Genomic DNA, 10,894 nt, shown 5'->3' on the forward strand with positions numbered 1-10,894 from the left:
CAGCAGCGCTAACCTCAAGCATGCAGTGCCCAACCTTTACCAGCACGTAACTTTCCCCACCAGAGGAAGGGACACTCGACCACTGCTACACCCCATACAAGCACAGTTACAAGGCACTAGCTCATCCACCGTTTGGTAACCACGCCGTCATCTTCCTAATACCAAAATATAAACAAAGGCTGAAACGGGAAGCTCTGGTTCAGAGGGAGGTCATGCGCTGGACAGACCAATCGGTGGCCGCTCTGAAAAATGCTCTGGATGACGCAGACTGGGACATGTTCCGGTGCAGAATTGATGATGTCAGCGAGTTTACAGAGGCAGTAGTAAGGTTTATTGGGAAACTGGTGGATAATACGATCCCAAGAGCCACCATCAAGACATTTCCCAACAAGAAGCCATGGGTGGACAAAACCATCCACGTGGCTCTGAACTCTTGCACTGCTCCCTACAATGCGGGGATCATCAGTGGGAGCATAGATGAGTACAAGTCTGTGGCATATGGAGTGCGCAGGGTGGTGATAGAGGCAAAGCTTCGCTATGGGAGAAAACTACAGTCATAGTTCTAGCAAAGTTGCTCTAGAACCCTGTGTGATTGCGGACTACAGGAGCTCAACCTCCAGACTGATGAGCGTGGATGAGTCTCTGGCGAATGAGCTAAATACATTCTTTGCTTGCTTCCAGCCTGTATCTAGCAGTGCTAATGCTAACAACCCTAGCGCTAATAACGCAAATGGTGCTATCGGCGCAGCCAACGCTGCATGCGTAGAGCCCACCATAGGACAGCACCCTCTCATCATCACGGAGAGTGACGTGAGGAGAGTGTTCAAAAGGGAAGGCAGTGGGACCAGACAGCATCTGCAGTAGAGTCCTCAAAGCCTGCACAGACCAGTTAGCCCCAGAATTCACTGTTATCTTTAATCTCTTCCTGATGCTCGGTATCGTCCCATCCTGCTTCAAATGATCCACCATCATCCCTGTCCCAAAGAAACCTCAGCCTTCCTGCCTCAATGACTACTGCCTTGTTGCCCTCACATCAGTCGTGATGAAGTGCTTTGAAAAGCTGGAAAAGCTGGAGACTTTATCACCTCTTCACTGCCAGCCTCCATCGACCCACTGCAGTTTGCATACCGCCTCAACAGCTCCACTGATGATGCAATTGCACATCTGCTCCACACCACACTGACCCACTTGGGCAAAGGGAGGGGTATTTATGTTAAAATGCTATTTGTCAACTACAGTTCAGCATTTAACACAGCATCATCCCCTCCAGACTGACTATCAAGTTGGAGGATCTGGGACTGTATCCATCCCTGTGTGCCTGGATCTCCAACTTCCTAAAAGACAGACCACAATCAGTACGGGTGGGCAACTGTGTTTCATCCACCCTCACCCTCAGCACTGGAGCTCCTCAGGGTTGTGTCCTAAGCCCCCTGCTCTACTCACTGCACACCTATGACTGCACAGCCACTTCCAGCTCCACCATCATTGTCAAGTTTGCTGACGACACCGTCGTCATGGGTCTGATCTTGGACAATGATGAGAGGGCCTACCTGGAGGAGATTAAACACCTGGAAAACTGGTGCCAGGAAGATAATCTCCTGCTAAATGTCAGCAAGACAAAAGAGCTGATTGTGGATTGCAGCAAGAAGCAGGAGTGGCACTACCAACCTGTTAGGATCATCAGAATCACAGTAGAGAGAGTAGACAGTTTCAGGTACCTTGGAGTTTACATCTTGCAGGACCTGTCCTGGTCCCGCCACACCAACTCCCTGGAAGACTCATCAATGTCTTTACCACCTCAGATGCCTAAGAGGCTTCAGACTGCCCTCCAAGGTGCTGCGGAATGTCTACACCTGCACTATCGAGAGCATCCTCAAGGGGAACATCACAGTCTGGTTTGGGAACTGCACCAAGCAGGACAAACAACCACTCCAGAAGGTGGTGCATTCAGGTGAGCATATCACTCATACGGAACTTCTTGACCTGCAGACCATATATTACAAGCAGTGCCAGACCAAGGCCAGGAGGATTGTGAAGGACCCCACCCATCCCAACAATAGGCTCTTCTCTCTGTTGAGGTCAGGGAAGCGCTTTCGCTCCCTGAAGACCAACACAGAGAGACTGAAGAGGAGCTTCTTCCTGCAGGCAATTCAGGCTCTGAATCAGGGCAACTGATGGAACTGATAGAACTGATAGAACTACCCTGTGTATCATGTCTACAATAACATCATAAAAAAAACTGTAAAAAATGGAAATTGTAAATTGTAAAAACTGGAAATTGTACATTGTACATATGCATATTATGCATTCCGTCTTCATTCATCATTACATATCTATTTATTCATCAAACCACATTCATTTCCCTGTATTTTCCTGTATCTCTCCTCAGCTTGGACAGAGCAGTTACAAAAAGCATATTGCTGTCAGTTATACCATGTTTGACTGTGTACGAGACAATTGAACTTTGGTGAGTCTGGTATTGATGAATGATTTTGGGAGTGTGTTTGGTGAATCTGGTTTTGGTGAGTTTGTTTGGTGAGTCTGGTTTTGATGAAGGATTTTGGGAATGTGTTTGGTGAGTCTGGTTTTGGTGAGTGTGTTTGGTGAGTCTGGTTTTGTTGAGGTGGTTTGGTGAGTCTGGTTTTGATGAAGGATTTTGGGAGTATGTTTGGTGAGTCTGGTTTTGCTTAAGGGCAGTGATAGGCAGTGGTTTTGATGAAGTGCAAAGAACTAAGGAAGTGGTAGCTCAGGGGTTAAGGTACTTGACCTGTAATTGGTTGGGTTCTGGTTCAAGCCCAACCAGTGCCACTGTTGGGCTTCTGAGCAAAACCCTTGACCCTCAGTTGTACTCAGTCATAATTGGATAAAAGTGTCAGGTGAATGAAGGATTTTGAGGAGTGAGTCTGGGTTTGGTGTATCTTTGTGAGCCAAGGCTGATTGAGGGGCATTCTGGGATTGCTTTGAGGCTCTGTCAGGGGTTTGGCAGTCCGGTCTGGATCATGGCCTGCTAGGGTGCAGTGTGGAATCCTAAAGAGCACTGATGCTTGCCCAGATCCAGAAATTTGAGGGAGCATCCTCACACGCTGAGTGGAATAAGTAAAGAGGCTGTGGTTTGTCCTCCGTTCTTCTCTTGTTCTGTACTCGATGGAGCTCTTTCTCTAGTTCTCTCTCCCTTTCTTTTTGCTTTTCTCCCTGTCTCTTTATTGATCGGTCTGGCCTTAATCAGACACATATTGCTTTGCAAAGAACAGATCTGGATCTGAATGTTAATCTGCTGTGCGTGGAGGGTGTGTGTTTGAGAGAGTACATGTCTGTGGAGGTGTGCAAGCACTGTGAAGATTCTTAATCACAGTTAATCTCAAATCACCTCTAATCTCCAAATGAGGCGTTCATTCCTACCGCAGTCCGACGAAAGTAGTGAGACATAAAGCAGAACACAATATTTTCTTTACAGCTGATCAATAAAGTGTGAATAAAACGAAAATTTCTTCATGCCGTTGTAATGCCGTTGCCTGTGTATGAGTTGCTTTGCAGTCCAGGGATGCATTGTGTGAGCAAAGTGGTTCAGTGTGTAAGATATTACGTTGTAAAGGTTGTGTACACACAGTATATCTGAAGGTAAAAGATGGCTTTAAAATTCTTTTGGCTGTTTGGGTAAACAAACAGAATCTTTTACCCAGACGCGTGTGTTGTTTTTCTGCTGCTGCTTCCAGCCTTGTTTAGGACAGAGGTTTTTGAATCTGGACTTCACATACAAGTCCAGTTCTGTTTTGTAATCTCCGATAGTTCCTGTAATGGTTCCTGTAGATATTGGGTCTTCATCACTCTTGATGTCTGATGGAGGGGAGATGTTCCCTGATGCCTGGGAGTTGTGTACCGTTACTTCAAGTGTAGCGGGGAGGTTTGCTGGAGTACATTACTAGTAAAGATTGCAGGTGAGGTTCACTACGTTTATGACCAAACTGAGACTGGACTAGTAGTAAAGTGCTGTGATTGTTCATCTTGTATCTGATTCAGATCTGATCTGATTCATTGATTCTTTACTGAGGATCACTGCAGTTTTCAGAAAGGTTCACATGTTCAAACTAAGTAAGAAAATCCCAAATTCTTCTTTGAGTTTTGATCTAAAGGATATAATTTTACTTACAGACTTTCTTTAGTGCAAATATACATCAGCCAACTTTTTTGGCAAGTAAAGTGAGTGTGTAAGGATGTGAGGATGTGAGGATGTGGGTGTGAGGATGTGAGGATGTGGGTGTGATGATGTGAGGATGTGGGTGTGAGGATGTGAGGATGTGAGGATGTGGGTGTGAGGATGTGAGGATGTGGGGATGTGGGTGTGAGGATGTGAGGATGTGGGTGTGACGATGTGGGTGTGAGGATGTGAGGATGTGAGGATGTGGGTGTGAGGATGTGAGGATGTGAGGATGTGGGTGTGAGGATGTGGGTGTGACGATGTGGGTGTGACGATGTGAGGATGTGGGTGAGAGGATGTGAGGATGTGGGTGTGACGATGTGAGGATGTGGGTGTGAGGATGTGAGGATGTGAGGATGTGGGTGTGAGGATGTGAGGATTTGAGGATGTGGGTGTGAGGATGTGGGTGTGAGGATGTGAGGATGTGGGATTGAGGATGTGAGGATGTGAGGATGTGGGTGTGAGGATGTGAGGATGTGGGTGTGAGGATGTGAGGATGTGAGGATGTGGGTGTGAGGATGTGAGGATTTGAGGATGTGGGTGTGAGGATGTGGGTGTGAGGATGTGGGTGTGAGGATGTGAGGATGTGGGATTGAGGATGTGAGGATGTGAGGATGTGAGGATGTGGGTGTGAGGATGTGAGGATGTGGGTGTGAGGATGTGAGGATGTGGGTGTGAGGATGTGGGTATGAGGATGTGAGGATGCGGGTGTGAGGATGTGAGGATGTGGGTGTGCCATGCAGAACATGGTATACAGCATTTAATGTTGAAAAATTGAGATAAATGTACTTATGTTTAAATAATTAAATAAAGACATAATGAGAAGAGAAGCCAAAGTGAAGGAGTTTGGATTTGATCCAGCATTTTGAAAACTGAACGTGCTGTTAAGCAGAGCAGACTTCTGTTCTGGGCCTTGTGTGAGACGTTTCCCAAACATGAACTCATGCATAAGATAAGGAAAAAAACAGTTAATGCACAAGGTATTAATTCATCAGAATCTTAGCAGAAACGGCCTGCTTGTAAATGATAATTTGAACTTTCTGATTAAATTTAACTACAGCGCATTAAATGACAGTCGCTCTGCTGCTAGCAGATCACCGTGATGCTGCTTTGATGGCTGCTGTCAGATTGAGTCAAATCTGTTTGTTTTTATTTCCCTGGCAGATGGCTCTGTGCATTTAGTGGAGAGATGTCGCCCTCTGTGTAAATGCAGGCTCAGACATGCAGGATATCGTCAAAATAAATAAATGTGTATGTGTGTGTGTGTGTTTTTGTGTGTGTGTGTGTGTGTGTGTATGTGTGTATGTGTGTGTGTGTGTGTGTGTGTGTGTGTGTGTGTGGTGTGTGTTTTTTGTGTGTGTGTGTGTGTGTGTGTGTGTGTGTGTGTGTGTGTATGTGTGTATGTGTGTGTGTGTGTTTTTGTGTGTGTTTGTGTGTGTGCGTGTGTGTAATCGCCTCTTTGGATTTGTCAGATGCACATCCATGATGCGAATCTTCCATTCCACACCTCAAAGTTGCTCTGCATTGTCATGTGCAAGAAACCAGTTTAAGATGATTTGAGCTTTGTGACATGGTGCGTTATCCTGCTAGCAGCGGACACACTCCCTGGTCATAACGAGAAGACATGGCCAGGAATAATACTCAGATAGAGAGTGATGTTTAATCAATACTCAGGAAGGCTGTGGTGTTTAATTAATACTCAGGTAGGCTGTGGGGTTTAAACAATATTCAGGTAGACAGTGATGTTTAAACAATACTCAGGAAGGCTGTGGGGTTTAATCAATACTCAGGAAGGCTGTAGTGTTTAATTAATACTCAGGTAGGCTGTGGGGTTTAAACAATACTCAGGTAGACAGTGATGTTTAAACAATACTCAGATAGGCTGTGGGGTTTAATCAATACTCAGGTAGGCTGTGGGGTTTAATCAATACTCAGGTAGGCTGTGGGGTTTAATCAATACTCTGGTAGGCTGTGGGGTTTAAATGATGCTCAGTTGGTATTAAGGGCCCCAATGTGTACCAAGAAAATCAAGGCTGGATGGAACCATGCTTTCATGTTGTTTACGCCACATTCTGACCTTCCCGTCTGAAAGTCACAGCAGAAATTGACTCGTCAGTCCATGTGATGTTTTCCCAACCTTCTATTGGCCCGGTTTGTGAGCTTGTGTGAGTTGTAGCCTCAGTCGTGTGTTTTAGTAGCCTCACCTCATAACCAGAGCACATCTGTCATATATGCTGCATTTGAGCACAGTAGCTGTTTACACATGCTACCATATCTCCCCTCACATTAGCAACTCAGATGTACGAGTATCTCTAACATTCTGTGCACAGAATAAATCAACTTGAAACCTTAAAAATGCATTGAGTTGCTGTCATGTGATCAGACATTTTTATTAGATTGGATTAGATATTTGTTTGAATTATTTGTTAAACAGGTGTACCTAATAAAGTGGTGTGTGTGTGTGTGTGTGTGTGTGTGTGTGTGTGTGTGTGTGTGTACATAAGGGAGAAAGAGAGATTCAGAATTCTAGTGAAGTACACAGAGTTTCCAGAGAAGCAGGACGTTTCAGACAGAGAACTTCATCAGCTGGGAAGCACTTTAGTCACACAGCTGATGAAGGACCTCTGTCCCAAACGTCCGATCTCTGGGACCCCCCCCCCCCCCCCCCCCACCCCCCCCCCCCCACACACACACACACACTCACTAGGTATCTGTATAAGACACTGTGTAGTAGACACGTACTTGCCTGGGTCCTGACTGGGTCCTGGGTGGGAACCGTGAGTCTAGCCTATAAAAATCTGGAATGCTAGAAAAAAACAGACATAATTATTATATTTGTAATGATCGTGTCATGAGAGTGGGATGCCAAGACACATCTCCACAAATAACTGGTCTTTATTTAACGTAATAAACACAAACCAAAAGTAATCAACACAAAGAATAATGTCAGACTCACTAAACATTAACAACACAACGACCGTATACATTAAGCGATATGTGTGTTCACATATGATACAAAATACACATTGGGTTAAACAGACATCAGACAACAGAACAATAGGGATCTAAATACACGTGGTAACAAGGAATATAACTACAGACAGGTGTAACATGAACCATCAACACATCAGGGGTATGACAATGGACAGACACATAAAATTATATTATCATTATATTATTATTATTATATCTGGATATCTGGATTAAATCAGAAAAGCACAATTCATTTTGCTCCATAATGTTGCATCTTTGCCCACATTGGTGTAAATATGTGTTTGGGTACATACGTGAAGTTTGTTTACATTTGTCTGTACAAAGGACAGTCTTGGCCCACTGTGAAGCACACCAAAACAGACTAGAAAAATAACAATAACAACATCAACAACAACAATAATAACAACAATAATAACAGATTGACATTGTCTGATACATTTTCTTTAAGGGTCCAAACCAGGATTGAACTGACGGTCTTCATCACTCAGACGGTTTTCATCATTCATGAGTGAGGAAGCAGCAATAAGACTGGGAAAGACTGTGGAGGTGGAAATCAGTGAATTAGGCTTCGTCTTTATTTACTGAGAGTATAATTACACACACACACACACACACACACACATACAGAAATACATACAGAAACTACAAGAAGCACATGAAGTGCTGAAACACATTGCCTGGCCAAAAAAAAGGTCACAAGCTCTAATATTTCGTTGGACCGCCTTTAGCTTTGATTACAGCATGCATTCGCTGTGGCATCGTTTCCACAAGCTTCTGCAATGTCACAACGTTTATTTCTGCATTAATTTTTCCCCAATATCTTGTATTGATGGGAGATTTGGACCACTGCGCAAAGTCTCCTCCAGCACATCCCAAAGATTCTCAATGGGGTTCAGGTCTGGACTCCGTGGTGGCCAATCCATGTGTGAAAATGATGTCTCATGCTCCCTGAACCACTCTTTCACAATTAGAGCCCATTGAATCCTGGCATTGTCATCTTGGAATATGCCCGTACCGTCAGGAAAGAAAAAATCCATTGATGGAATAACCTGGTCGTTCAGTATATTCAGGTAGTCAGCTGACCTCATTCTTTGGGCACATAATGTTGCTGAACTGAGACCTGACCAACTGCAGCAATCCAAGATCATAGCACTTCCCCCACAGGCTTGTGCGGTAGGCACTAGGCATGATGGGTGCATCACTTCAGCCGCCTCTCTTCTTACCCTGATGCAGCCATCACTCTGGAACAGGGTAAATCTGGACTCATCAGACCACATGACCTTCTTCCATTGCTCCAAAGTCCAATCTTTATGCTCCCTAGTAAATCGAAGCCGTTTTTACCGGTTAGCTTCACTGACAAGTGATTTTCTTAAGGCTACACAGCTGTTTAGTCCCAATCTCTTGAGTTCCCTTTGCATTGTGTGTGTGGAAATGCTCTTACTTTCACTATTAAACATATCCCTGGGTTCTACTGTCGTTTTGCTATGATTTGATTTCACAACACGTTTTTCTGGAGTTTTTCCGACCACATTCCTTGAAGATGATGTTTCCCCACTGCCCTTCCACTTTTTAATAATGCGTTGGACAGTTCTTAACCCAATTTTAGTAGTTTCAGCAATCTCTGTTTTCTCCGCTTGATGCATGCCAATAATTTGACCCTTCTGAAACAGATTAACATCTGTTCCACAACCACAGGATGTCTTTCGACATGGTTGTTTATCAAATGAGAAGCTACTCACTGCATCAGTTAGGGTTAAATAACTTGTTGCCAGCTGAAACAATCACCCATACAGTAATTATCCAATGGGAGGCTGTTACCTATTTGCTTAGTTAAATCCAGGTGGTGACCTTTTATTTGACCAGGCAGTGTACGTAATCAATTACATTGATAACTCTGATAATCAATGACATTGATCATTCTGATAATAAAGATTGTAACTAGGTAATGAATTTCTGTCTGAAGTTAATTTTGCTACATGCGGTGGGTGGATAATATAAAAATGTACAAACTCATTTGCATTTCTCTTTGTGATTAGATATTGTTTGCTGCAGGATCCAATTTTATCATGCAAAATGAATCCTAACAATAATGAAAAGATTGAAACAGAGTGTTGGGTCCCTACAGCACTCAGACAAGCATTTGAATCGTAGATAATGTTGACAGTTTGAGGCCCTTTTCTCCTCTGATCCAATAAAAATTACATTAAGATGAACATTAATAATAATGATAATTGGATTGAGGTGAGGAGCAGGAGAGAGTTGATGATCTGTTCCAGCCACACTGAGGGGTAGGAGGGTGTTGACCTTTGACCCCCTACATTAGGCAGCACTGTAAATATTCTTTGCTACTACAGCAATTCCGCATCCTAAAGATGCACATTGGCTTGGCGTAGATGTGTGTGAGGCATAGATGTGTGTGTAGGGTAGATGTGTGTGAGGTGTAGATGTGTGTGTGGAGTAGGTGTGTGTGTGATGCGTAGATGTGTGTATGGAGTAGGTGTGTGTGTGTGAGGCGTAGATGTGTGTGTGGGGTAGATGTGTGTGTGGGGTAGATATGTGTGTGGAGTAGGTGTGTGTGGGGTAGATGTGTGTGTGGGGTAGATATGTGTGTGGAGTAGGTGTGTGTGTGGGGTAGATGTGTGTGTGGGGTAGATATGTGTGTGGAGTAGGTGTGTGTGGGGTAGATGTGTGTGGGGTAGATATGTGTGTGGAGTAGGTGTGTGTGGGGGGTAGATGTGTGTGTGGGGTAGATATGTGTGTGGAGTAGGTGTGTGTGTGGGGTAGTTGTGTGTGAGGCGTCAGCATCATAAACAGCCAGAGAGCAGGTGAAGGCCCTGCAGGGTGGAGGTGGTGGGGCTGATGCAGGGTGGGGTGGTGTGGGTGCGGTGGGTGCTGCTCTGTGTCCTGGGGCTTCGTGTCGAGATACTGTGTCTCATGGTAATACAAAGGCAGGTGTGTGTGTATGAGTCACTGTCCTGGAAACATGCCGCACAGCTAGAGACGTGGGGCTAGATCTTTGGGCCAGAAGAACCCCGAGGGGGGTCATCTCCAACCTGCTCCTGTGCTCCGTGTGTCTCGATGTGAAGGTCATGACCTCATCACAAATCAGCTGTTGCTAATAAATATTCAGAAATGTTGGCCAAGTTCAAATGAATGAGTGAGAAGTGTTTGAAGAACTTAAATATCTTTAGTAAGAATGAAAATCTTTACTACAGAACATTCGGTTAATACTTAATTCAGTAAAATCATTAATACTTAATTCAGTAAAATCTGTATTTTCATATGTACAAATTACTAGTACTTAGTATAATTCAATATAAATGGAATTTTCACATGATGAGATTAAATTCTTAATATGGAGCATTCAGAGCTAAACTCGCTTGGGTGTGTCTACAGAGTGAAATTCTTCGTCTCTTTTGTGAGTAGGAACATTTTAAAAGCATCCTGCAGTCTGGAGACGGAGTAAGAGGAATCTCCAGGATCTGCAGAGAAGAACATTCCCAAAGCACACAACATCCCGGGAGTGATGTGCTAACATACAACCATTTAGATTTTTAGATTTGTACATTCACATTTGTGCTGATTGATATTAAAATGATGTTCAATGCAAATATGATAAAACAATTATTAGAGGTGACCAGCTAATCAATAGTATAATTGTCAATAGCAGTTAGACTGGCTGTGGTCTTAGTTTGGCTTCTGTCT

This window comes from Electrophorus electricus, chromosome 11 (genome assembly GCF_013358815.1).
Source record: "Electrophorus electricus isolate fEleEle1 chromosome 11, fEleEle1.pri, whole genome shotgun sequence".
Taxonomy (NCBI): domain Eukaryota; kingdom Metazoa; phylum Chordata; class Actinopteri; order Gymnotiformes; family Gymnotidae; genus Electrophorus; species Electrophorus electricus.